The 24,603-nt window shown below is 45.4% G+C and overlaps 31 non-coding genes and 3 pseudogenes across 31 annotated transcripts; 18 read left to right on the top strand and 16 right to left on the bottom strand.

The window, feature by feature from the left end:
- The first annotated feature begins 303 nt into the window (after positions 1–303).
- LOC134621853 (5S ribosomal RNA) lies at positions 304–422 on the top strand. The gene has a single exon (XR_010092570.1). It is a non-coding gene; the product is annotated as a 5S ribosomal RNA (ribosomal RNA).
- Positions 423–1,270: 848 nt separating this feature from the next.
- LOC134621661 (5S ribosomal RNA) lies at positions 1,271–1,389 on the bottom strand. Its single transcript, XR_010092410.1, has one exon. It is a non-coding gene; the product is annotated as a 5S ribosomal RNA (ribosomal RNA).
- A 357-nt stretch (positions 1,390–1,746) lies between these two features.
- LOC134621852 (5S ribosomal RNA) lies at positions 1,747–1,865 on the top strand. Its single transcript, XR_010092569.1, has one exon. It is a non-coding gene; the product is annotated as a 5S ribosomal RNA (ribosomal RNA).
- An 848-nt stretch (positions 1,866–2,713) lies between these two features.
- LOC134621573 (5S ribosomal RNA) lies at positions 2,714–2,832 on the bottom strand. Its single transcript, XR_010092325.1, has one exon. It is a non-coding gene; the product is annotated as a 5S ribosomal RNA (ribosomal RNA).
- Positions 2,833–3,189: 357 nt separating this feature from the next.
- LOC134621851 (5S ribosomal RNA) lies at positions 3,190–3,308 on the top strand. Its single transcript, XR_010092568.1, has one exon. It is a non-coding gene; the product is annotated as a 5S ribosomal RNA (ribosomal RNA).
- Positions 3,309–4,156: 848 nt separating this feature from the next.
- Positions 4,157–4,277, bottom strand: LOC134621807 (5S ribosomal RNA; annotated as a pseudogene).
- Positions 4,278–4,634: 357 nt separating this feature from the next.
- LOC134621850 (5S ribosomal RNA) lies at positions 4,635–4,753 on the top strand. The gene has a single exon (XR_010092567.1). It is a non-coding gene; the product is annotated as a 5S ribosomal RNA (ribosomal RNA).
- An 832-nt stretch (positions 4,754–5,585) lies between these two features.
- Positions 5,586–5,704, bottom strand: LOC134622246 (5S ribosomal RNA). Its single transcript, XR_010092943.1, has one exon. It is a non-coding gene; the product is annotated as a 5S ribosomal RNA (ribosomal RNA).
- A 357-nt stretch (positions 5,705–6,061) lies between these two features.
- On the top strand, positions 6,062–6,180 carry LOC134621849 (5S ribosomal RNA). Its single transcript, XR_010092566.1, has one exon. It is a non-coding gene; the product is annotated as a 5S ribosomal RNA (ribosomal RNA).
- An 848-nt stretch (positions 6,181–7,028) lies between these two features.
- Positions 7,029–7,149, bottom strand: LOC134621798 (5S ribosomal RNA; annotated as a pseudogene).
- Positions 7,150–7,506: 357 nt separating this feature from the next.
- On the top strand, positions 7,507–7,625 carry LOC134621847 (5S ribosomal RNA). Its single transcript, XR_010092564.1, has one exon. It is a non-coding gene; the product is annotated as a 5S ribosomal RNA (ribosomal RNA).
- Positions 7,626–8,457: 832 nt separating this feature from the next.
- On the bottom strand, positions 8,458–8,576 carry LOC134622244 (5S ribosomal RNA). The gene has a single exon (XR_010092941.1). It is a non-coding gene; the product is annotated as a 5S ribosomal RNA (ribosomal RNA).
- A 357-nt stretch (positions 8,577–8,933) lies between these two features.
- On the top strand, positions 8,934–9,052 carry LOC134621846 (5S ribosomal RNA). Its single transcript, XR_010092563.1, has one exon. It is a non-coding gene; the product is annotated as a 5S ribosomal RNA (ribosomal RNA).
- Positions 9,053–10,349: 1,297 nt separating this feature from the next.
- On the top strand, positions 10,350–10,468 carry LOC134621845 (5S ribosomal RNA). Its single transcript, XR_010092562.1, has one exon. It is a non-coding gene; the product is annotated as a 5S ribosomal RNA (ribosomal RNA).
- An 848-nt stretch (positions 10,469–11,316) lies between these two features.
- Positions 11,317–11,440, bottom strand: LOC134621787 (5S ribosomal RNA). The gene has a single exon (XR_010092528.1). It is a non-coding gene; the product is annotated as a 5S ribosomal RNA (ribosomal RNA).
- Positions 11,441–11,797: 357 nt separating this feature from the next.
- Positions 11,798–11,916, top strand: LOC134621844 (5S ribosomal RNA). The gene has a single exon (XR_010092561.1). It is a non-coding gene; the product is annotated as a 5S ribosomal RNA (ribosomal RNA).
- Positions 11,917–12,764: 848 nt separating this feature from the next.
- LOC134621619 (5S ribosomal RNA) lies at positions 12,765–12,883 on the bottom strand. The gene has a single exon (XR_010092369.1). It is a non-coding gene; the product is annotated as a 5S ribosomal RNA (ribosomal RNA).
- A 357-nt stretch (positions 12,884–13,240) lies between these two features.
- LOC134621789 (5S ribosomal RNA) lies at positions 13,241–13,349 on the top strand (annotated as a pseudogene).
- Positions 13,350–14,197: 848 nt separating this feature from the next.
- On the bottom strand, positions 14,198–14,316 carry LOC134622243 (5S ribosomal RNA). Its single transcript, XR_010092940.1, has one exon. It is a non-coding gene; the product is annotated as a 5S ribosomal RNA (ribosomal RNA).
- A 357-nt stretch (positions 14,317–14,673) lies between these two features.
- Positions 14,674–14,792, top strand: LOC134622110 (5S ribosomal RNA). The gene has a single exon (XR_010092813.1). It is a non-coding gene; the product is annotated as a 5S ribosomal RNA (ribosomal RNA).
- Positions 14,793–15,640: 848 nt separating this feature from the next.
- On the bottom strand, positions 15,641–15,759 carry LOC134622242 (5S ribosomal RNA). Its single transcript, XR_010092939.1, has one exon. It is a non-coding gene; the product is annotated as a 5S ribosomal RNA (ribosomal RNA).
- Positions 15,760–16,116: 357 nt separating this feature from the next.
- On the top strand, positions 16,117–16,235 carry LOC134621843 (5S ribosomal RNA). The gene has a single exon (XR_010092560.1). It is a non-coding gene; the product is annotated as a 5S ribosomal RNA (ribosomal RNA).
- An 848-nt stretch (positions 16,236–17,083) lies between these two features.
- LOC134621527 (5S ribosomal RNA) lies at positions 17,084–17,202 on the bottom strand. The gene has a single exon (XR_010092281.1). It is a non-coding gene; the product is annotated as a 5S ribosomal RNA (ribosomal RNA).
- A 357-nt stretch (positions 17,203–17,559) lies between these two features.
- On the top strand, positions 17,560–17,678 carry LOC134621842 (5S ribosomal RNA). Its single transcript, XR_010092559.1, has one exon. It is a non-coding gene; the product is annotated as a 5S ribosomal RNA (ribosomal RNA).
- A 674-nt stretch (positions 17,679–18,352) lies between these two features.
- Positions 18,353–18,471, bottom strand: LOC134621572 (5S ribosomal RNA). The gene has a single exon (XR_010092324.1). It is a non-coding gene; the product is annotated as a 5S ribosomal RNA (ribosomal RNA).
- A 357-nt stretch (positions 18,472–18,828) lies between these two features.
- Positions 18,829–18,947, top strand: LOC134621841 (5S ribosomal RNA). Its single transcript, XR_010092558.1, has one exon. It is a non-coding gene; the product is annotated as a 5S ribosomal RNA (ribosomal RNA).
- An 848-nt stretch (positions 18,948–19,795) lies between these two features.
- On the bottom strand, positions 19,796–19,914 carry LOC134621526 (5S ribosomal RNA). Its single transcript, XR_010092280.1, has one exon. It is a non-coding gene; the product is annotated as a 5S ribosomal RNA (ribosomal RNA).
- Positions 19,915–20,271: 357 nt separating this feature from the next.
- Positions 20,272–20,390, top strand: LOC134621669 (5S ribosomal RNA). The gene has a single exon (XR_010092417.1). It is a non-coding gene; the product is annotated as a 5S ribosomal RNA (ribosomal RNA).
- Positions 20,391–21,064: 674 nt separating this feature from the next.
- Positions 21,065–21,183, bottom strand: LOC134621569 (5S ribosomal RNA). Its single transcript, XR_010092322.1, has one exon. It is a non-coding gene; the product is annotated as a 5S ribosomal RNA (ribosomal RNA).
- A 357-nt stretch (positions 21,184–21,540) lies between these two features.
- LOC134621839 (5S ribosomal RNA) lies at positions 21,541–21,659 on the top strand. The gene has a single exon (XR_010092557.1). It is a non-coding gene; the product is annotated as a 5S ribosomal RNA (ribosomal RNA).
- An 848-nt stretch (positions 21,660–22,507) lies between these two features.
- LOC134621614 (5S ribosomal RNA) lies at positions 22,508–22,626 on the bottom strand. The gene has a single exon (XR_010092365.1). It is a non-coding gene; the product is annotated as a 5S ribosomal RNA (ribosomal RNA).
- Positions 22,627–22,983: 357 nt separating this feature from the next.
- Positions 22,984–23,102, top strand: LOC134621838 (5S ribosomal RNA). The gene has a single exon (XR_010092556.1). It is a non-coding gene; the product is annotated as a 5S ribosomal RNA (ribosomal RNA).
- An 848-nt stretch (positions 23,103–23,950) lies between these two features.
- LOC134621679 (5S ribosomal RNA) lies at positions 23,951–24,069 on the bottom strand. The gene has a single exon (XR_010092427.1). It is a non-coding gene; the product is annotated as a 5S ribosomal RNA (ribosomal RNA).
- Positions 24,070–24,426: 357 nt separating this feature from the next.
- Positions 24,427–24,545, top strand: LOC134621837 (5S ribosomal RNA). The gene has a single exon (XR_010092555.1). It is a non-coding gene; the product is annotated as a 5S ribosomal RNA (ribosomal RNA).
- The last annotated feature ends 58 nt before the right edge of the window (positions 24,546–24,603 follow it).

The raw sequence follows: 24,603 nt of genomic DNA, 5'->3' as shown, positions 1-24,603 counted from the left end.
CTTACGTTTTCATGTTCTGTATACAAGCTGAATTCTCCAAACCGCAAAAATGTTGGACTTCCAAATGGTCCTAACACACTGTGTGCTCGCTGTCACTTTAACACTGTGCTGTGAGAACCTAACATGTGTTATTATCGTGATGTTACTGCGGGAAAAGCATTTTTGCAGCTCAATGTTGAAGCTGCAGTTAACAACAAAGGTTTGCATGTTCTCGCTGTAACACATGAAGTTTAGCACAATACTATAGTTTAAACGCTGTGACATTTGCAGCCTATAAAAGGTCTTTTATAGCGGGCTTCACTCGCTTACGGCCATACCACCCTGAACACGCCCGATCTCGTCTGATCTCGGAAGCTAAGCAGGGTCGGGCCTGGTCAGTACTTGGATGGGAGACCGCCTGGGAATACCAGGTGCTGTAAGCTTTTGCACTTCAACACACAAACGGCAGAGGGCGCTGCTGCTCACTCAGTGGAGGCAGCTTCAGGAAAGGCTTCGTGACAACGCTCCTGATTGCCTTTCGCTTTTGTGTAAAACAAAAAAACAACAAGAACGAAATATTTAGGAAATGCACAAACTTATTTATTCCGTAAATGCAGAAAATGTCTATGGCTAGTCCGTCTGGGCTCAGTAGTGAGGAACTTGTTAACCTTGTAGTGTGCAGCAGGCACAGTGTCCACCTGACACCCATGAGCAACGAGTTTTAATTCTTATTGGCTGCTGGCTGCGGTCCCGAAGAATACTGCGTAAATGCGCATCAATGTGATACCCTGAGGAGGGAACACGATATCATGGAGTTTCTAACATGGAGCAAGGTGAAGGTGATGCTACTATCCAGGACAGCCCCTGCTTAGCTTCAGAGGTCAGATGAGTTCAGGCGTGGTATGGCCGTAAGTGAGAGGCTTCCTCGACAACGGGGTTCATGTAGATACTGTAACCCATTTTGTTGTGATTTAAAAAACAATTTAGAGTGAAGGATATTGATTGGTTTCTATTTTTTTTAATACCTGCACATGACAGCACAGCTGTAATGCATACTCAATGCTGCAAACTTCACGTCATAAACATTTGTGAGTGTGTGCACAAAAACATCTACAGGTGCTCTGTGCATGTACAGTGATATTGATATAACGCTTGAAGATTTTGACATTACTACATCAGTGGGAGAGCTCTTTGCGCAAGACTCACTAACCATCCTATTAGAAAATGAGCTAAAAGAGTGCCTCAGATTCGTTTCAATATTTAAACTGTCATTTGCGTGTTGAAGTGCAGAAGCTTACAGCACCCGGTATTCCCAGGCAGTCACCCATCCAAGTACTGACCAGGCCCGGCCCTGCTTGGCTGCCGAGATCAGACGAGATCGGGCGTGTTCAGGGCGGTATGGCCGTAAGCGAGGGAACGCTTCAGAAACAGCCTTTTTATACATGCTGTGATGACACAGTCATGCTTACGTTTTCATGTTCTGTATACAAGCTGAATTCTCCAAACCGCAAAAATGTTGGACTTCCAAATGGTCCTAACACACTGTGTGCTCGCTGTCACTTTAACACTGTGCTGTGAGAACCTAACATGTGTTATTATCGTGATGTTACTGCGGGAAAAGCATTTTTGCAGCTCAATGTTGAAGCTGCAGTTAACAACAAAGGTTTGCATGTTCTCGCTGTAACACATGAAGTTTAGCACAATACTATAGTTTAAACGCTGTGACATTTGCAGCCTATAAAAGGTCTTTTATAGCGGGCTTCACTCGCTTACGGCCATACCACCCTGAACACGCCCGATCTCGTCTGATCTCGGAAGCTAAGCAGGGTCGGGCCTGGTCAGTACTTGGATGGGAGACCGCCTGGGAATACCAGGTGCTGTAAGCTTTTGCACTTCAACACACAAACGGCAGAGGGCGCTGCTGCTCACTCAGTGGAGGCAGCTTCAGGAAAGGCTTCGTGACAACGCTCCTGATTGCCTTTCGCTTTTGTGTAAAACAAAAAAACAACAAGAACGAAATATTTAGGAAATGCACAAACTTATTTATTCCGTAAATGCAGAAAATGTCTATGGCTAGTCCGTCTGGGCTCAGTAGTGAGGAACTTGTTAACCTTGTAGTGTGCAGCAGGCACAGTGTCCACCTGACACCCATGAGCAACGAGTTTTAATTCTTATTGGCTGCTGGCTGCGGTCCCGAAGAATACTGCGTAAATGCGCATCAATGTGATACCCTGAGGAGGGAACACGATATCATGGAGTTTCTAACATGGAGCAAGGTGAAGGTGATGCTACTATCCAGGACAGTCCCTGCTTAGCTTCAGAGGTCAGATGAGCTCAGGCGTGGTATGGCCGTAAGTGAGAGGCTTCCTCGACAACGGGGTTCATGTAGATACTGTAACCCATTTTGTTGTGATTTAAAAAACAATTTAGAGTGAAGGATATTGATTGGTTTCTATTTTTTTTAATACCTGCACATGACAGCACAGCTGTAATGCATACTCAATGCTGCAAACTTCACGTCATAAACATTTGTGAGTGTGTGCACAAAAACATCTACAGGTGCTCTGTGCATGTACAGTGATATTGATATAACGCTTGAAGATTTTGACATTACTACATCAGTGGGAGAGCTCTTTGCGCAAGACTCACTAACCATCCTATTAGAAAATGAGCTAAAAGAGTGCCTCAGATTCGTTTCAATATTTAAACTGTCATTTGCGTGTTGAAGTGCAAAAGCTTACAGCACCCGGTATTCCCGGGCGGTCACCCATCCAAGTACTGACCAGGCCCGGCCCTGCTTGGCTGCCGAGATCAGACGAGATCGGGCGTGTTCAGGGCGGTATGGCCGTAAGCGAGGGAACGCTTCAGAAACAGCCTTTTTATACATGCTGTGATGACACAGTCATGCTTACGTTTTCATGTTCTGTATACAAGCTGAATTCTCCAAACCGCAAAAATGTTGGACTTTCAAATGGTCCTAACACACTGTGTGCTCGCTGTCACTTTAACACTGTGCTGTGAGAACCTAACATGTGTTATTATCGTGATGTTACTGCGGGAAAAGCATTTTTGCAGCTCAATGTTGAAGCTGCAGTTAACAACAAAGGTTTGCATGTTCTCGCTGTAACACATGAAGTTTAGCACAATACTATAGTTTAAACGCTGTGACATTTGCAGCCTATAAAAGGTCTTTTATAGCGGGCTTCACTGGCTTACGGCCATACCACCCTGAACACGCCCGATCTCGTCTGATCTCGGAAGCTAAGCAGGGTCGGGCCTGGTCAGTACTTGGATGGGAGACCGCCTGGGAATACCAGGTGCTGTAAGCTTTTGCACTTCAACACACAAACGGCAGAGGGCGCTGCTGCTCACTCAGTGGAGGCAGCTTCAGGAAAGGCTTCGTGACAACGCTCCTGATTGCCTTTCGCTTTTGTGTAAAACAAAAAAACAACAAGAACGAAATATTTAGGAAATGCACAAACTTATTTATTCCGTAAATGCAGAAAATGTCTATGGCTAGTCCGTCTGGGCTCAGTAGTGAGGAACTTGTTAACCTTGCAGTGTGCAGCAGGCACAGTGTCCACCTGACACCCATGAGCAACGAGTTTTAATTCTTATTGGCTGCTGGCTGCGGTCCCGAAGAATACTGCGTAAATGCGCATCAATGTGATACCCTGAGGAGGGAACACGATATCATGGAGTTTCTAACATGGAGCAAGGTGAAGGTGATGCTACTATCCAGGACAGCCCCTGCTTAGCTTCAGAGGTCAGATGAGTTCAGGCGTGGTATGGCCGTAAGTGAGAGGCTTCCTCGACAACGGGGTTCATGTAGATACTGTAACCCATTTTGTTGTGATTTAAAAAACAATTTAGAGTGAAGGATATTGATTGGTTTCTATTTTTTTTAATACCTGCACATGACAGCACAGCTGTAATGCATACTCAATGCTGCAAACTTCACGTCATAAACATTTGTGAGTGTGTGCACAAAAACATCTACAGGTGCTCTGTGCATGTACAGTGATATTGATATAACGCTTGAAGATTTTGACATTACTACATCAGTGGGAGAGCTCTTTGCGCAAGACTCACTAACCATCCTATTAGAAAATGAGCTAAAAGAGTGCCTCAGATTCGTTTCAATATTTAAACTGTCATTTGCGTGTTGAAGTGCAGAAGCTTACAGCACCCGGTATTCCCAGGCAGTCACCCATCCAAGTACTGACCAGGCCTGCTTGGCTGCTTGGCTGCCGAGATCAGACGAGATCGGGCGTGTTCAGGGCGGTATGGCCGTAAGCGAGGGAACGCTTCAGAAACAGCCTTTTTATACATGCTGTGATGACACAGTCATGCTTACGTTTTCATGTTCTGTATACAAGCTGAATTCTCCAAACCGCAAAAATGTTGGACTTCCAAATGGTCCTAACACACTGTGTGCTCGCTGTCACTTTAACACTGTGCTGTGAGAACCTAACATGTGTTATTATCGTGATGTTACTGCGGGAAAAGCATTTTTGCAGCTCAATGTTGAAGCTGCAGTTAACAACAAAGGTTTGCATGTTCTCGCTGTAACACATGAAGTTTAGCACAATACTATAGTTTAAACGCTGTGACATTTGCAGCCTATAAAAGGTCTTTTATAGCGGGCTTCACTGGCTTACGGCCATACCACCCTGAACACGCCCGATCTCGTCTGATCTCGGAAGCTAAGCAGGGTCGGGCCTGGTCAGTACTTGGATGGGAGACCGCCTGGGAATACCAGGTGCTGTAAGCTTTTGCACTTCAACACACAAACGGCAGAGGGCGCTGCTGCTCACTCAGTGGAGGCAGCTTCAGGAAAGGCTTCGTGACAACGCTCCTGATTGCCTTTCGCTTTTGTGTAAAACAAAAAAACAACAAGAACGAAATATTTAGGAAATGCACAAACTTATTTATTCCGTAAATGCAGAAAATGTCTATGGCTAGTCCGTCTGGGCTCAGTAGTGAGGAACTTGTTAACCTTGTAGTGTGCAGCAGGCACAGTGTCCACCTGACACCCATGAGCAACGAGTTTTAATTCTTATTGGCTGCTGGCTGCGGTCCCGAAGAATACTGCGTAAATGCGCATCAATGTGATACCCTGAGGAGGGAACACGATATCATGGAGTTTCTAACATGGAGCAAGGTGAAGGTGATGCTACTATCCAGGACAGCCCCTGCTTAGCTTCAGAGGTCAGATGAGTTCAGGCGTGGTATGGCCGTAAGTGAGAGGCTTCCTCGACAACGGGGTTCATGTAGATACTGTAACCCAAAAACAATTTAGAGTGAAGGATATTGATTGGTTTCTATTTTTTTTAATACCTGCACATGACAGCACAGCTGTAATGCATACTCAATGCTGCAAACTTCACGTCATAAACATTTGTGAGTGTGTGCACAAAAACATCTACAGGTGCTCTGTGCATGTACAGTGATATTGATATAACGCTTGAAGATTTTGACATTACTACATCAGTGGGAGAGCTCTTTGCGCAAGACTCACTAACCATCCTATTAGAAAATGAGCTAAAAGAGTGCCTCAGATTCGTTTCAATATTTAAACTGTCATTTGCGTGTTGAAGTGCAAAAGCTTACAGCACCCGGTATTCCCAGGCGGTCACCCATCCAAGTACTGACCAGGCCCGGCCCTGCTTGGCTGCCGAGATCAGACGAGATCGGGCGTGTTCAGGGCGGTATGGCCGTAAGCGAGGGAACGCTTCAGAAACAGCCTTTTTATACATGCTGTGATGACACAGTCATGCTTACGTTTTCATGTTCTGTATACAAGCTGAATTCTCCAAACCGCAAAAATGTTGGACTTCCAAATGGTCCTAACACACTGTGTGCTCGCTGTCACTTTAACACTGTGCTGTGAGAACCTAACATGTGTTATTATCGTGATGTTACTGCGGGAAAAGCATTTTTGCAGCTCAATGTTGAAGCTGCAGTTAACAACAAAGGTTTGCATGTTCTCGCTGTAACACATGAAGTTTAGCACAATACTATAGTTTAAACGCTGTGACATTTGCAGCCTATAAAAGGTCTTTTATAGCGGGCTTCACTGGCTTACGGCCATACCACCCTGAACACGCCCGATCTCGTCTGATCTCGGAAGCTAAGCAGGGTCGGGCCTGGTCAGTACTTGGATGGGAGACCGCCTGGGAATACCAGGTGCTGTAAGCTTTTGCACTTCAACACACAAACGGCAGAGGGCGCTGCTGCTCACTCAGTGGAGGCAGCTTCAGGAAAGGCTTCGTGACAACGCTCCTGATTGCCTTTCGCTTTTGTGTAAAACAAAAAAACAACAAGAACGAAATATTTAGGAAATGCACAAACTTATTTATTCCGTAAATGCAGAAAATGTCTATGGCTAGTCCGTCTGGGCTCAGTAGTGAGGAACTTGTTAACCTTGTAGTGTGCAGCAGGCACAGTGTCCACCTGACACCCATGAGCAACGAGTTTTAATTCTTATTGGCTGCTGGCTGCGGTCCCGAAGAATACTGCGTAAATGCGCATCAATGCGATACCCTGAGCAGGGAACACGATATCATGGAGTTTGTAACATGGAGCAAGGTGAAGGTGATGCTACTATCCAGGACAGCCCCTGCTTAGCTTCAGAGGTCAGATGAGCTCAGGCGTGGTATGGCCGTAAGTGAGAGGCTTCCTCGACAACGGGGTTCATGTAGATACTGTAACCCATTTTGTTGTGATTTAAAAAACAATTTAGAGTGAAGGATATTGATTGGTTTCTATTTTTTTTAATACCTGCACATGACAGCACAGCTGTAATGCATACTCAATGCTGCAAACTTCACGTCATAAACATTTGTGAGTGTGTGCACAAAAACATCTACAGGTGCTCTGTGCATGTACAGTGATATTGATATAACGCTTGAAGATTTTGACATTACTACATCAGTGGGAGAGCTCTTTGCGCAAGACTCACTAACCATCCTATTAGAAAATGAGCTAAAAGAGTGCCTCAGATTCGTTTCAATATTTAAACTGTCATTTGCGTGTTGAAGTGCAAAAGCTTACAGCACCCGGTATTCCCAGGCGGTCACCCATCCAAGTACTGACCAGGCCTGCTTGGCTGCTTGGCTGCCGAGATCAGACGAGATCGGGCGTGTTCAGGGCGGTATGGCCGTAAGCGAGGGAACGCTTCAGAAACAGCCTTTTTATACATGCTGTGATGACACAGTCATGCTTACGTTTTCATGTTCTGTATACAAGCTGAATTCTCCAAACCGCAAAAATGTTGGACTTCCAAATGGTCCTAACACACTGTGTGCTCGCTGTCACTTTAACACTGTGCTGTGAGAACCTAACATGTGTTATTATCGTGATGTTACTGCGGGAAAAGCATTTTTGCAGCTCAATGTTGAAGCTGCAGTTAACAACAAAGGTTTGCATGTTCTCGCTGTAACACATGAAGTTTAGCACAATACTATAGTTTAAACGCTGTGACATTTGCAGCCTATAAAAGGTCTTTTATAGCGGGCTTCACTCGCTTACGGCCATACCACCCTGAACACGCCCGATCTCGTCTGATCTCGGAAGCTAAGCAGGGTCGGGCCTGGTCAGTACTTGGATGGGAGACCGCCTGGGAATACCAGGTGCTGTAAGCTTTTGCACTTCAACACACAAACGGCAGAGGGCGCTGCTGCTCACTCAGTGGAGGCAGCTTCAGGAAAGGCTTCGTGACAACGCTCCTGATTGCCTTTCGCTTTTGTGTAAAACAAAAAAACAACAAGAACGAAATATTTAGGAAATGCACAAACTTATTTATTCCGTAAATGCAGAAAATGTCTATGGCTAGTCCGTCTGGGCTCAGTAGTGAGGAACTTGTTAACCTTGTAGTGTGCAGCAGGCACAGTGTCCACCTGACACCCATGAGCAACGAGTTTTAATTCTTATTGGCTGCTGGCTGCGGTCCCGAAGAATACTGCGTAAATGCGCATCAATGTGATACCCTGAGGAGGGAACACGATATCATGGAGTTTCTAACATGGAGCAAGGTGAAGGTGATGCTACTATCCAGGACAGCCCCTGCTTAGCTTCAGAGGTCAGATGAGTTCAGGCGTGGTATGGCCGTAAGTGAGAGGCTTCCTCGACAACGGGGTTCATGTAGATACTGTAACCCAAAAACAATTTAGAGTGAAGGATATTGATTGGTTTCTATTTTTTTTAATACCTGCACATGACAGCACAGCTGTAATGCATACTCAATGCTGCAAACTTCACGTCATAAACATTTGTGAGTGTGTGCACAAAAACATCTACAGGTGCTCTGTGCATGTACAGTGATATTGATATAACGCTTGAAGATTTTGACATTACTACATCAGTGGGAGAGCTCTTTGCGCAAGACTCACTAACCATCCTATTAGAAAATGAGCTAAAAGAGTGCCTCAGATTCGTTTCAATATTTAAACTGTCATTTGCGTGTTGAAGTGCAAAAGCTTACAGCACCCGGTATTCCCAGGCGGTCACCCATCCAAGTACTGACCAGGCCCGGCCCTGCTTGGCTGCCGAGATCAGACGAGATCGGGCGTGTTCAGGGCGGTATGGCCGTAAGCGAGGGAACGCTTCAGAAACAGCCTTTTTATACATGCTGTGATGACACAGTCATGCTTACGTTTTCATGTTCTGTATACAAGCTGAATTCTCCAAACCGCAAAAATGTTGGACTTCCAAATGGTCCTAACACACTGTGTGCTCGCTGTCACTTTAACACTGTGCTGTGAGAACCTAACATGTGTTATTATCGTGATGTTACTGCGGGAAAAGCATTTTTGCAGCTCAATGTTGAAGCTGCAGTTAACAACAAAGGTTTGCATGTTCTCGCTGTAACACATGAAGTTTAGCACAATACTATAGTTTAAACGCTGTGACATTTGCAGCCTATAAAAGGTCTTTTATAGCGGGCTTCACTGGCTTACGGCCATACCACCCTGAACACGCCCGATCTCGTCTGATCTCGGAAGCTAAGCAGGGTCGGGCCTGGTCAGTACTTGGATGGGAGACCGCCTGGGAATACCAGGTGCTGTAAGCTTTTGCACTTCAACACACAAACGGCAGAGGGCGCTGCTGCTCACTCAGTGGAGGCAGCTTCAGGAAAGGCTTCGTGACAACGCTCCTGATTGCCTTTCGCTTTTGTGTAAAACAAAAAAACAACAAGAACGAAATATTTAGGAAATGCACAAACTTATTTATTCCGTAAATGCAGAAAATGTCTATGGCTAGTCCGTCTGGGCTCAGTAGTGAGGAACTTGTTAACCTTGTAGTGTGCAGCAGGCACAGTGTCCACCTGACACCCATGAGCAACGAGTTTTAATTCTTATTGGCTGCTGGCTGCGGTCCCGAAGAATACTGCGTAAATGCGCATCAATGTGATACCCTGAGCAGGGAACACGATATCATGGAGTTTCTAACATGGAGCAAGGTGAAGGTGATGCTACTATCCAGGACAGCCCCTGCTTAGCTTCAGAGGTCAGATGAGCTCAGGCGTGGTATGGCCGTAAGTGAGAGGCTTCCTCGATAACGGGGTTCATGTAGATACTGTAACCCATTTTGTTGTGATTTAAAAAACAATTTAGAGTGAAGGATATTGATTGGTTTCTATTTTTTTTAATACCTGCACATGACAGCACAGCTGTAATGCATACTCAATGCTGCAAACTTCACGTCATAAACATTTGTGAGTGTGTGCACAAAAACATCTACAGGTGCTCTGTGCATGTACAGTGATATTGATATAACGCTTGAAGATTTTGACATTACTACATCAGTGGGAGAGCTCTTTGCGCAAGACTCACTAACCATCCTATTAGAAAATGAGCTAAAAGAGTGCCTCAGATTCGTTTCAATATTTAAACTGTCATTTGCGTGTTGAAGTGCAAAAGCTTACAGCACCCGGTATTCCCAGGCCCGGCCCTGCTTGGCTGCCGAGATCAGACGAGATCGGGGGTGTTCAGGGCGGTATGGCCGTAAGCGAGGGAACGCTTCAGAAACAGCCTTTTTATACATGCTGTGATGACACAGTCATGCTTACGTTTTCATGTTCTGTATACAAGCTGAATTCTCCAAACCGCAAAAATGTTGGACTTCCAAATGGTCCTAACACACTGTGTGCTCGCTGTCACTTTAACACTGTGCTGTGAGAACCTAACATGTGTTATTATCGTGATGTTACTGCGGGAAAAGCATTTTTGCAGCTCAATGTTGAAGCTGCAGTTAACAACAAAGGTTTGCATGTTCTCGCTGTAACACATGAAGTTTAGCACAATACTATAGTTTAAACGCTGTGACATTTGCAGCCTATAAAAGGTCTTTTATAGCGGGCTTCACTCGCTTACGGCCATACCACCCTGAACACGCCCGATCTCGTCTGATCTCGGAAGCTAAGCAGGGTCGGGCCTGGTCAGTACTTGGATGGGAGACCGCCTGGGAATACCAGGTGCTGTAAGCTTTTGCACTTCAACACACAAACGGCAGAGGGCGCTGCTGCTCACTCAGTGGAGGCAGCTTCAGGAAAGGCTTCGTGACAACGCTCCTGATTGCCTTTCGCTTTTGTGTAAAACAAAAAAACAACAAGAACGAAATATTTAGGAAATGCACAAACTTATTTATTCCGTAAATGCAGAAAATGTCTATGGCTAGTCCGTCTGGGCTCAGTAGTGAGGAACTTGTTAACCTTGTAGTGTGCAGCAGGCGCAGTGTCCACCTGACACCCATGAGCAACGAGTTTTAATTCTTATTGGCTGCTGGCTGCGGTCCCGAAGAATACTGCGTAAATGCGCATCAATGTGATACCCTGAGCAGGGAACACGATATCATGGAGTTTCTAACATGGAGCAAGGTGAAGGTGATGCTACTATCCAGGACAGCCCCTGCTTAGCTTCAGAGGTCAGATGAGTTCAGGCGTGGTATGGCCGTAAGTGAGAGGCTTCCTCGACAACGGGGTTCATGTAGATACTGTAACCCATTTTGTTGTGATTTAAAAAACAATTTAGAGTGAAGGATATTGATTGGTTTCTATTTTTTTTAATACCTGCACATGACAGCACAGCTGTAATGCATACTCAATGCTGCAAACTTCACGTCATAAACATTTGTGAGTGTGTGCACAAAAACATCTACAGGTGCTCTGTGCATGTACAGTGATATTGATATAACGCTTGAAGATTTTGACATTACTACATCAGTGGGAGAGCTCTTTGCGCAAGACTCACTAACCATCCTATTAGAAAATGAGCTAAAAGAGTGCCTCAGATTCGTTTCAATATTTAAACTGTCATTTGCGTGTTGAAGTGCAAAAGCTTACAGCACCCGGTATTCCCGGGCGGTCACCCATCCAAGTACTGACCAGGCCCGGCCCTGCCCTGCTTGGCTGTCGAGATCAGACGAGATCGGGCGTGTTCAGGGCGGTATGGCCGTAAGCGAGGGAACGCTTCAGAAACAGCCTTTTTATACATGCTGTGATGACACAGTCATGCTTACGTTTTCATGTTCTGTATACAAGCTGAATTCTCCAAACCGCAAAAATGTTGGACTTCCAAATGGTCCTAACACACTGTGTGCTCGCTGTCACTTTAACACTGTGCTGTGAGAACCTAACATGTGTTATTATCGTGATGTTACTGCGGGAAAAGCATTTTTGCAGCTCAATGTTGAAGCTGCAGTTAACAACAAAGGTTTGCATGTTCTCGCTGTAACACATGAAGTTTAGCACAATACTATAGTTTAAACGCTGTGACATTTGCAGCCTATAAAAGGTCTTTTATAGCGGGCTTCACTGGCTTACGGCCATACCACCCTGAACACGCCCGATCTCGTCTGATCTCGGAAGCTAAGCAGGGTCGGGCCTGGTCAGTACTTGGATGGGAGACCGCCTGGGAATACCAGGTGCTGTAAGCTTTTGCACTTCAACACACAAACGGCAGAGGGCGCTGCTGCTCACTCAGTGGAGGCAGCTTCAGGAAAGGCTTCGTGACAACGCTCCTGATTGCCTTTCGCTTTTGTGTAAAACAAAAAAACAACAAGAACGAAATATTTAGGAAATGCACAAACTTATTTATTCCGTAAATGCAGAAAATGTCTATGGCTAGTCCGTCTGGGCTCAGTAGTGAGGAACTTGTTAACCTTGTAGTGTGCAGCAGGCACAGTGTCCACCTGACACCCATGAGCAACGAGTTTTAATTCTTATTGGCTGCTGGCTGCGGTCCCGAAGAATACTGCGTAAATGCGCATCAATGTGATACCCTGAGCAGGGAACACGATATCATGGAGTTTCTAACATGGAGCAAGGTGAAGGTGATGCTACTATCCAGGACAGCCCCTGCTTAGCTTCAGAGGTCAGATGAGTTCAGGCGTGGTATGGCCGTAAGTGAGAGGCTTCCTCGACAACGGGGTTCATGTAGATACTGTAACCCATTTTGTTGTGATTTAAAAAACAATTTAGAGTGAAGGATATTGATTGGTTTCTATTTTTTTTAATACCTGCACATGACAGCACAGCTGTAATGCATACTCAATGCTGCAAACTTCACGTCATAAACATTTGTGAGTGTGTGCACAAAAACATCTACAGGTGCTCTGTGCATGTACAGTGATATTGATATAACGCTTGAAGATTTTGACATTACTACATCAGTGGGAGAGCTCTTTGCGCAAGACTCACTAACCATCCTATTAGAAAATGAGCTAAAAGAGTGCCTCAGATTCGTTTCAATATTTAAACTGTCATTTGCGTGTTGAAGTGCAAAAGCTTACAGCACCCGGTATTCCCAGGCGGTCACCCATCCAAGTACTGAACAGGCCCGGCCCTGCTTGGCTGCCGAGATCAGACGAGATCGGGCGTGTTCAGGGCGGTATGGCCGTAAGCGAAGGAACGCTTCAGAAACAGCCTTTTTATACATGCTGTGATGACACAGTCATGCTTACGTTTTCATGTTCTGTATACAAGCTGAATTCTCCAAACCGCAAAAATGTTGGACTTCCAAATGGTCCTAACACACTGTGTGCTCGCTGTCACTTTAACACTGTGCTGTGAGAACCTAACATGTGTTATTATCGTGATGTTACTGCGGGAAAAGCATTTTTGCAGCTCAATGTTGAAGCTGCAGTTAACAACAAAGGTTTGCATGTTCTCGCTGTAACACATGAAGTTTAGCACAATACTATAGTTTAAACGCTGTGACATTTGCAGCCTATAAAAGGTCTTTTATAGCGGGCTTCACTGGCTTACGGCCATACCACCCTGAACACGCCTGATCTCGGAAGCTAAGCAGGGTCGGGCCTGGTCAGTACTTGGATGGGAGACCGCCTGGGAATACCAGGTGCTGTAAGCTTTTGCACTTCAACACACAAACGGCAGAGGGCGCTGCTGCTCACTCAGTGGAGGCAGCTTCAGGAAAGGCTTCGTGACAACGCTCCTGATTGCCTTTCGCTTTTGTGTAAAACAAAAAAACAACAAGAACGAAATATTTAGGAAATGCACAAACTTATTTATTCCGTAAATGCAGAAAATGTCTATGGCTAGTCCGTCTGGGCTCAGTAGTGAGGAACTTGTTAACCTTGTAGTGTGCAGCAGGCACAGTGTCCACCTGACACCCATGAGCAACGAGTTTTAATTCTTATTGGCTGCTGGCTGCGGTCCCGAAGAATACTGCGTAAATGCGCATCAATGTGATACCCTGAGCAGGGAACACGATATCATGGAGTTTCTAACATGGAGCAAGGTGAAGGTGATGCTACTATCCAGGACAGCCCCTGCTTAGCTTCAGAGGTCAGATGAGTTCAGGCGTGGTATGGCCGTAAGTGAGAGGCTTCCTCGACAACGGGGTTCATGTAGATACTGTAACCCATTTTGTTGTGATTTAAAAAACAATTTAGAGTGAAGGATATTGATTGGTTTCTATTTTTTTTAATACCTGCACATGACAGCACAGCTGTAATGCATACTCAATGCTGCAAACTTCACGTCATAAACATTTGTGAGTGTGTGCACAAAAACATCTACAGGTGCTCTGTGCATGTACAGTGATATTGATATAACGCTTGAAGATTTTGACATTACTACATCAGTGGGAGAGCTCTTTGCGCAAGACTCACTAACCATCCTATTAGAAAATGAGCTAAAAGAGTGCCTCAGATTCGTTTCAATATTTAAACTGTCATTTGCGTGTTGAAGTGCAAAAGCTTACAGCACCCGGTATTCCCAGGCGGTCACCCATCCAAGTACTGACCAGGCCCGGCCCTGCTTGGCTGCCGAGATCAGACGAGATCGGGCGTGTTCAGGGCGGTATGGCCGTAAGCGAGGGAACGCTTCAGAAACAGCCTTTTTATACATGCTGTGATGACACAGTCATGCTTACGTTTTCATGTTCTGTATACAAGCTGAATTCTCCAAACCGCAAAAATGTTGGACTTCCAAATGGTCCTAACACACTGTGTGCTCGCTGTCACTTTAACACTGTGCTGTGAGAACCTAACATGTGTTATTATCGTGATGTTACTGCGGGAAAAGCATTTTTGCAGCTCAATGTTGAAGCTGCAGTTAACAACAAAGGTTTGCATGTTCTCGCTGTAACACATGAAGTTTAGCACAATACTATAGTTTAAACGCTGTGACATTTGCAGCCTATAAAAGGTCTTTTATAGCGGGCTTCACTGGCTTACGGCCATACCACCCTGAACACGCCCGATCTCGTCTGATCTCGGAAGCTAAGCAGGGTCGGGCCTGGTCAGTACTTGAATGGGAGACCGCCTGGGAATACCAGGTGCTGTAAGCTTTTGCACTTCAACACACAAACGGCAGAGGGCGCTGCTGCTCACTCAGTGGAGGCAGCTTCAGGAAAGGCTTCGTGACAACGCTCCTGATTGCCTTTCGCTTTTGTGTAAAACAAAAAAACAACAAGAACGAAATATTTAGGAAATGCACAAACTTATTTATTCCGTAAATGCAGAAAATGTCTATGGCTAGTCCGTCTGGGCTCAGTAGTGAGGAACTTGTTAACCTTGTAGTGTGCAGCAGGCACAGTGTCCACCTGACACCCATGAGCAACGAGTTTTAATTCTTATTGGCTGCTGGCTGCGGTCCCGAAGAATACTGCGTAAATGCGCATCAATGTGATACCCTGAGGAGGGAACACGATATCATGGAGTTTCTAACATGGAGCAAGGTGAAGGTGATGCTACTATCCAGGACAGCCCCTGCTTAGCTTCAGAGGTCAGATGAGCTCAGGCGTGGTATGGCCGTAAGTGAGAGGCTTCCTCGACAACGGGGTTCATGTAGATACTGTAACCCATTTTGTTGTGATTTAAAAAACAATTTAGAGTGAAGGATATTGATTGGTTTCTATTTTTTTTAATACCTGCACATGACAGCACAGCTGTAATGCATACTCAATGCTGCAAACTTCACGTCATAAACATTTGTGAGTGTGTGCACAAAAACATCTACAGGTGCTCTGTGCATGTACAGTGATATTGATATAACGCTTGAAGATTTTGACATTACTACATCAGTGGGAGAGCTCTTTGCGCAAGACTCACTAACCATCCTATTAGAAAATGAGCTAAAAGAGTGCCTCAGATTCGTTTCAATATTTAAACTGTCATTTGCGTGTTGAAGTGCAAAAGCTTACAGCACCCGGTATTCCCAGGCGGTCACCCATCCAAGTACTGACCAGGCCCGGCCCTGCTTGGCTGCCGAGATCAGACGAGATCGGGCGTGTTCAGGGCGGTATGGCCGTAAGCGAGGGAACGCTTCAGAAACAGCCTTTTTATACATGCTGTGATGACACAGTCATGCTTACGTTTTCATGTTCTGTATACAAGCTGAATTCTCCAAACCGCAAAAATGTTGGACTTCCAAATGGTCCTAACACACTGTGTGCTCGCTGTCACTTTAACACTGTGCTGTGAGAACCTAACATGTGTTATTATCGTGATGTTACTGCGGGAAAAGCATTTTTGCAGCTCAATGTTGAAGCTGCAGTTAACAACAAAGGTTTGCATGTTCTCGCTGTAACACATGAAGTTTAGCACAATACTATAGTTTAAACGCTGTGACATTTGCAGCCTATAAAAGGTCTTTTATAGCGGGCTTCACTGGCTTACGGCCATACCACCCTGAACACGCCCGATCTCGTCTGATCTCGGAAGCTAAGCAGGGTCGGGCCTGGTCAGTACTTGGATGGGAGACCGCCTGGGAATACCAGGTGCTGTAAGCTTTTGCACTTCAACACACAAACGGCAGAGGGCGCTGCTGCTCACTCAGTGGAGGCAGCTTCAGGAAAGGCTTCGTGACAACGCTCCTGATTGCCTTTCGCTTTTGTGTAAAACAAAAAAACAACAAGAACGAAATATTTAGGAAATGCACAAACTTATTTATTCCGTAAATGCAGAAAATGTCTATGGCTAGTCCGTCTGGGCTCAGTAGTGAGGAACTTGTTAACCTTGTAGTGTGCAGCAGGCACAGTGTCCACCTGACACCCATGAGCAACGAGTTTTAATTCTTATTGGCTGCTGGCTGCGGTCCCGAAGAATACTGCGTAAATGCGCATCAATGTGATACCCTGAGGAGGGAACACGATATCATGGAGTTTCTAACATGGAGCAAGGTGAAGGTGATGCTACTATCCAGGACAGCCCCTGCTTAGCTTCAGAGGTCAGATGAGTTCAGGCGTGGTATGGCCGTAAGTGAGAGGCTTCCTCGACAACGGGGTTCATGTAGATACTGTAACCCATTTTGTTGTGATTTAAAAAACAATTTAGAGTGAAGGATATTGATTGGTTTCTATTTTTTTTAATACCTGCACATGACAGCACAGCTGTAATGCATACTCAATGCTGCAAACTTCACGTCATAAACATTTGTGAGTGTGTGCACAAAAACATCTACAGGTGCTCTGTGCATGTACAGTGATATTGATATAACGCTTGAAGATTTTGACATTACTACATCAGTGGGAGAGCTCTTTGCGCAAGACTCACTAACCATCCTATTAGAAAATGAGCTAAAAGAGTGCCTCAGATTCGTTTCAATATTTAAACTGTCATTTGCGTGTTGAAGTGCAAAAGCTTACAGCACCCGGTATTCCCAGGCGGTCACCCATCCAAGTACTGACCAGGCCCGTCCCTGCTTGGCTGCCGAGATCAGACGAGATCGGGCGTGTTCAGGGCGGTATGGCCGTAAGCGAGGGAATGCTTCAGAAACAGCCTTTTTATACATGCTGTGATGACACAGTCATGCTTACGTTTTCATGTTCTGTATACAAGCTGAATTCTCCAAACCGCAAAAATGTTGGACTTCCAAATGGTCCTAACACACTGTGTGCTCGCTGTCACTTTAACACTGTGCTGTGAGAACCTAACATGTGTTATTATCGTGATGTTACTGCGGGAAAAGCATTTTTGCAGCTCAATGTTGAAGCTGCAGTTAACAACAAAGGTTTGCATGTTCTCGCTGTAACACATGAAGTTTAGCACAATACTATAGTTTAAACGCTGTGACATTTGCAGCCTATAAAAGGTCTTTTATAGCGGGCTTCACTGGCTTACGGCCATACCACCCTGAACACGCCCGATCTCGTCTGATCTCGGAAGCTAAGCAGGGTCGGGCCTGGTCAGTACTTGGATGGGAGACCGCCTGGGAATACCAGGTGCTGTAAGCTTTTGCACTTCAACACACAAACGGCAGAGGGCGCTGCTGCTCACTCAGTGGAGGCAGCTTCAGGAAAGGCTTCGTGACAACGCTCCTGATTGCCTTTCGCTTTTGTGTAAAACAAAAAAACAACAAGAACGAAATATTTAGGAAATGCACAAACTTATTTATTCCGTAAATGCAGAAAATGTCTATGGCTAGTCCGTCTGGGCTCAGTAGTGAGGAACTTGTTAACCTTGTAGTGTGCAGCAGGCACAGTGTCCACCTGACACCCATGAGCAACGAGTTTTAATTCTTATTGGCTGCTGGCTGCGGTCCTCGACAACGGGGTTCATGTCGATACTGTAACCCATTTTGTTGTGATTTAAAAAACAATTTAGAGTGAAGGATATTGATTGGTTTCTATTTTTTTTAATACCTGCTCATGACAGCACAGCTGTAATGCATACTCAATGCTGCAAACTTCACGTCATAAACATTTGTGAGTGTGTGCACAAAAACATCTACAGGTGCTCTGTGCATGTACAGTGATATTGATATAACGCTTGAAGATTTTGACATTACTACATCAGTGGGAGAGCTCTTTGCGCAAGACTCACTAACCATCCTATTAGAAAATGAGCTAAAAGAGTGCCTCAGATTCGTTTCAATATTTAAACTGTCATTTGCGTGTTGAAGTGCAAAAGCTTACAGCACCCGGTATTCCCGGGCGGTCACCCATCCAAGTACTGACCAGGCCCGGCCCTGCTTGGCTGCCGAGATCAGACGAGATCGGGCGTGTTCAGGGCGGTATGGCCGTAAGCGAGGGAACGCTTCAGAAACAGCCTTTTTATACATGCTGTGATGACACAGTCATGCTTACGTTTTCATGTTCTGTATACAAGCTGAATTCTCCAAACCGCAAAAATGTTGGACTTCCAAATGGTCCTAACACACTGTGTGCTCGCTGTCACTTTAACACTGTGCTGTGAGAACCTAACATGTGTTATTATCGTGATGTTACTGCGGGAAAAGCATTTTTGCAGCTCAATGTTGAAGCTGCAGTTAACAACAACGGTTTGCATGTTCTCGCTGTAACACATGAAGTTTAGCACAATACTATAGTTTAAACGCTGTGACATTTGCAGCCTATAAAAGGTCTTTTATAGCGGGCTTCACTGGCTTACGGCCATACCACCCTGAACACGCCCGATCTCGTCTGATCTCGGAAGCTAAGCAGGGTCGGGCCTGGTCAGTACTTGGATGGGAGACCGCCTGGGAATACCAGGTGCTGTAAGCTTTTGCACTTCAACACACAAACGGCAGAGGGCGCTGCTGCTCACTCAGTGGAGGCAGCTTCAGGAAAGGCTTCGTGACAACGCTCCTGATTGCCTTTCGCTTTTGTGTAAAACAAAAAAACAACAAGAACGAAATATTTAGGAAATGCACAAACTTATTTATTCCGTAAATGCAGAAAATGTCTATGGCTAGTCCGTCTGGGCTCAGTAGTGAGGAACTTGTTAACCTTGTAGTGTGCAGCAGGCACAGTGTCCACCTGACACCCATGAGCAACGAGTTTTAATTCTTATTGGCTGCTGGCTGCGGTCCCGAAGAATACTGCGTAAATGCGCATCAATGTGATACCCTGAGGAGGGAACACGATATCATGGAGTTTCTAACATGGAGCAAGGTGAAGGTGATGCTACTATCCAGGACAGCCCCTGCTTAGCTTCAGAGGTCAGATGAGTTCAGGCGTGGTATGGCCGTAAGTGAGAGGCTTCCTCGACAACGGGGTTCATGTAGATACTGTAACCCATTTTGTTGTGATTTAAAAAACAATTTAGAGTGAAGGATATTGATTGGTTTCTATTTTTTTTAATACCTGCACATGACAGCACAGCTGTAATGCATACTCAATGCTGCAAACTTCACGTCATAAACATTTGTGAGTGTGTGCACAAAAACATCTACAGGTGCTCTGTGCATGTACAGTGATATTGATATAACGCTTGAAGATTTTGACATTACTACATCAGTGGGAGAGCTCTTTGCGCAAGACTCACTAACCATCCTATTAGAAAATGAGCTAAAAGAGTGCCTCAGATTCGTTTCAATATTTAAACTGTCATTTGCGTGTTGAAGTGCAAAAGCTTACAGCACCCGGTATTCCCAGGCGGTCACCCATCCAAGTACTGACCAGGCCCGTCCCTGCTTGGCTGCCGAGATCAGACGAGATCGGGCGTGTTCAGGGCGGTATGGCCGTAAGCGAGGGAATGCTTCAGAAACAGCCTTTTTATACATGCTGTGATGACACAGTCATGCTTACGTTTTCATGTTCTGTATACAAGCTGAATTCTCCAAACCGCAAAAATGTTGGACTTCCAAATGGTCCTAACACACTGTGTGCTCGCTGTCACTTTAACACTGTGCTGTGAGAACCTAACATGTGTTATTATCGTGATGTTACTGCGGGAAAAGCATTTTTGCAGCTCAATGTTGAAGCTGCAGTTAACAACAAAGGTTTGCATGTTCTCGCTGTAACACATGAAGTTTAGCACAATACTATAGTTTAAACGCTGTGACATTTGCAGCCTATAAAAGGTCTTTTATAGCGGGCTTCACTGGCTTACGGCCGTACCACCCTGAACACGCCCGCTCTCGTCTGATCTCGGAAGCTAAGCAGGGTCGGGCCTGGTCAGTACTTGGATGGGAGACCGCCTGGGAATACCAGGTGCTGTAAGCTTTGGCACTTCAACACACAAACGGCAGAGGGCGCTGCTGCTCACTCAGTGGAGGCAGCTTCAGGAAAGGCTTCGTGACAACGCTCCTGATTGCCTTTCGCTTTTGTGTAAAACAAAAAAACAACAAGAACGAAATATTTAGGAAATGCACAAACTTATTTATTCCGTAAATGCAGAAAATGTCTATGGCTAGTCCGTCTGGGCTCAGTAGTGAGGAACTTGTTAACCTTGTAGTGTGCAGCAGGCACAGTGTCCACCTGACACCCATGAGCAACGAGTTTTAATTCTTATTGGCTGCTGGCTGCGGTCCTCGACAACGGGGTTCATGTCGATACTGTAACCCATTTTGTTGTGATTTAAAAAACAATTTAGAGTGAAGGATATTGATTGGTTTCTATTTTTTTTAATACCTGCTCATGACAGCACAGCTGTAATGCATACTCAATGCTGCAAACTTCACGTCATAAACATTTGTGAGTGTGTGCACAAAAACATCTACAGGTGCTCTGTGCATGTACAGTGATATTGATATAACGCTTGAAGATTTTGACATTACTACATCAGTGGGAGAGCTCTTTGCGCAAGACTCACTAACCATCCTATTAGAAAATGAGCTAAAAGAGTGCCTCAGATTCGTTTCAATATTTAAACTGTCATTTGCGTGTTGAAGTGCAAAAGCTTACAGCACCCGGTATTCCCGGGCGGTCACCCATCCAAGTACTGACCAGGCCCGGCCCTGCTTGGCTGCCGAGATCAGACGAGATCGGGCGTGTTCAGGGCGGTATGGCCGTAAGCGAGGGAACGCTTCAGAAACAGCCTTTTTATACATGCTGTGATGACACAGTCATGCTTACGTTTTCATGTTCTGTATACAAGCTGAATTCTCCAAACCGCAAAAATGTTGGACTTCCAAATGGTCCTAACACACTGTGTGCTCGCTGTCACTTTAACACTGTGCTGTGAGAACCTAACATGTGTTATTATCGTGATGTTACTGCGGGAAAAGCATTTTTGCAGCTCAATGTTGAAGCTGCAGTTAACAACAAAGGTTTGCATGTTCTCGCTGTAACACATGAAGTTTAGCACAATACTATAGTTTAAACGCTGTGACATTTGCAGCCTATAAAAGGTCTTTTATAGCGGGCTTCACTGGCTTACGGCCATACCACCCTGAACACGCCCGATCTCGTCTGATCTCGGAAGCTAAGCAGGGTCGGGCCTGGTCAGTACTTGGATGGGAGACCGCCTGGGAATACCAGGTGCTGTAAGCTTTTGCACTTCAACACACAAACGGCAGAGGGCGCTGCTGCTCACTCAGTGGAGGCAGCTTCAGGAAAGGCTTCGTGACAACGCTCCTGATTGCCTTTCGCTTTTGTGTAAAACAAAAAAACAACAAGAACGAAATATTTAGGAAATGCACAAACTTATTTATTCCGTAAATGCAGAAAATGTCTATGGCTAGTCCGTCTGGGCTCAGTAGTGAGGAACTTGTTAACCTTGTAGTGTGCAGCAGGCACAGTGTCCACCTGACACCCATGAGCAACGAGTTTTAATTCTTATTGGCTGCTGGCTGCGGTCCCGAAGAATACTGCGTAAATGCGCATCAATGTGATACCCTGAGGAGGGACCACGATATCATGGAGTTTCTAACATGGAGCAAGGTGAAGGTGATGCTACTATCCAGGACAGCCCCTGCTTAGCTTCAGAGGTCAGATGAGTTCAGGCGTGGTATGGCCGTAAGTGAGAGGCTTCCTCGACAACGGGGTTCATGTAGATACTGTAACCCATTTTGTTGTGATTTAAAAAACAATTTAGAGTGAAGGATATTGATTGGTTTCTATTTTTTTTAATACCTGCACATGACAGCACAGCTGTAATGCATACTCAATGCTGCAAACTTCACGTCATAAACATTTGTGAGTGTGTGCACAAAAACATCTACAGGTGCTCTGTGCATGTACAGTGATATTGATATAACGCTTGAAGATTTTGACATTACTACATCAGTGGGAGAGCTCTTTGCGCAAGACTCACTAACCATCCTATTAGAAAATGAGCTAAAAGAGTGCCTCAGATTCATTTCAATATTTAAACTGTCATTTGCGTGTTGAAGTGCAAAAGCTTACAGCACCCGGTATTCCCGGGCGGTCACCCATCCAAGTACTGACCAGGCCCGTCCCTGCTTGGCTGCCGAGATCAGACGAGATCGGGCGTGTTCAGGGCGGTATGGCCGTAAGCGAGGGAACGCTTCAGAAACAGCCTTTTTATACATGCTGTGATGACACAGTCATGCTTACGTTTTCATGTTCTGTATACAAGCTGAATTCTCCAAACCGCAAAAATGTTGGACTTCCAAATGGTCCTAACACACTGTGTGCTCGCTGTCACTTTAACACTGTGCTGTGAGAACCTAACATGTGTTATTATCGTGATGTTACTGCGGGAAAAGCATTTTTGCAGCTCAATGTTGAAGCTGCAGTTAACAACAAAGGTTTGCATGTTCTCGCTGTAACACATGAAGTTTAGCACAATACTATAGTTTAAACGCTGTGACATTTGCAGCCTATAAAAGGTCTTTTATAGCGGGCTTCACTGGCTTACGGCCATACCACCCTGAACACGCCCGATCTCGTCTGATCTCGGAAGCTAAGCAGGGTCGGGCCTGGTCAGTACTTGGATGGGAGACCGCCTGGGAATACCAGGTGCTGTAAGCTTTTGCACTTCAACACACAAACGGCAGAGGGCGCTGCTGCTCACTCAGTGGAGGCAGCTTCAGGAAAGGCTTCGTGACAACGCTCCTGATTGCCTTTCGCTTTTGTGTAAAACAAAAAAACAACAAGAACGAAATATTTAGGAAATGCACAAACTTATTTATTCCGTAAATGCAGAAAATGTCTATGGCTAGTCCGTCTGGGCTCAGTAGTGAGGAACTTGTTAACCTTGTAGTGTGCAGCAGGCACAGTGTCCACCTGACACCCATGAGCAACGAGTTTTAATTCTTATTGGCTGCTGGCTGCGGTCCCGAAGAATACTGCGTAAATGCGCATCAATGTGATACCCTGAGCAGGGAACACGATATCATGGAGTTTCTAACATGGAGCAAGGTGAAGGTGATGCTACTATCCAGGACAGCCCCTGCTTAGCTTCAGAGGTCAGATGAGCTCAGGCGTGGTATGGCCGTAAGTGAGAGGCTTCCTCGACAACGGGGTTCATGTAGATACTGTAACCCATTTTGTTGTGATTTAAAAAACAATTTAGAGTGAAGGATATTGATTGGTTTCTATTTTTTTTAATACCTGCACATGACAGCACAGCTGTAATGCATACTCAATGCTGCAAACTTCACGTCATAAACATTTGTGAGTGTGTGCACAAAAACATCTACAGGTGCTCTGTGCATGTACAGTGATATTGATATAACGCTTGAAGATTTTGACATTACTACATCAGTGGGAGAGCTCTTTGCGCAAGACTCACTAACCATCCTATTAGAAAATGAGCTAAAAGAGTGCCTCAGATTCGTTTCAATATTTAAACTGTCATTTGCGTGTTGAAGTGCAAAAGCTTACAGCACCCGGTATTCCCAGGCGGTCACCCATCCAAGTACTGACCAGGCCCGGCCCTGCTTGGCTGCCGAGATCAGACGAGATCGGGCGTGTTCAGGGCGGTATGGTCGTAAGCGAGGGAACGCTTCAGAAACAGCCTTTTTATACATGCTGTGATGACACAGTCATGCTTACGTTTTCATGTTCTGTATACAAGCTGAATTCTCCAAACCGCAAAAATGTTGGACTTCCAAATGGTCCTAACACACTGTGTGCTCGCTGTCACTTTAACACTGTGCTGTGAGAACCTAACATGTGTTATTATCGTGATGTTACTGCGGGAAAAGCATTTTTGCAGCTCAATGTTGAAGCTGCAGTTAACAACAAAGGTTTGCATGTTCTCGCTGTAACACATGAAGTTTAGCACAATACTATAGTTTAAACGCTGTGACATTTGCAGCCTATAAAAGGTCTTTTATAGCGGGCTTCACTGGCTTACGGCCATACCACCCTGAACACGCCCGATCTCGTCTGATCTCGGAAGCTAAGCAGGGTCGGGCCTGGTCAGTACTTGGATGGGAGACCGCCTGGGAATACCAGGTGCTGTAAGCTTTTGCACTTCAACACACAAACGGCAGAGGGCGCTGCTGCTCACTCAGTGGAGGCAGCT

Source organism: Pelmatolapia mariae, linkage group LG23, assembly GCF_036321145.2.
Source record: "Pelmatolapia mariae isolate MD_Pm_ZW linkage group LG23, Pm_UMD_F_2, whole genome shotgun sequence".
NCBI classification, from domain to species: Eukaryota; Metazoa; Chordata; class Actinopteri; order Cichliformes; family Cichlidae; genus Pelmatolapia; species Pelmatolapia mariae.
Note: the sequence above shows the minus strand (reverse complement) of the source record. Positions and strands in the feature narration are given on the sequence as shown.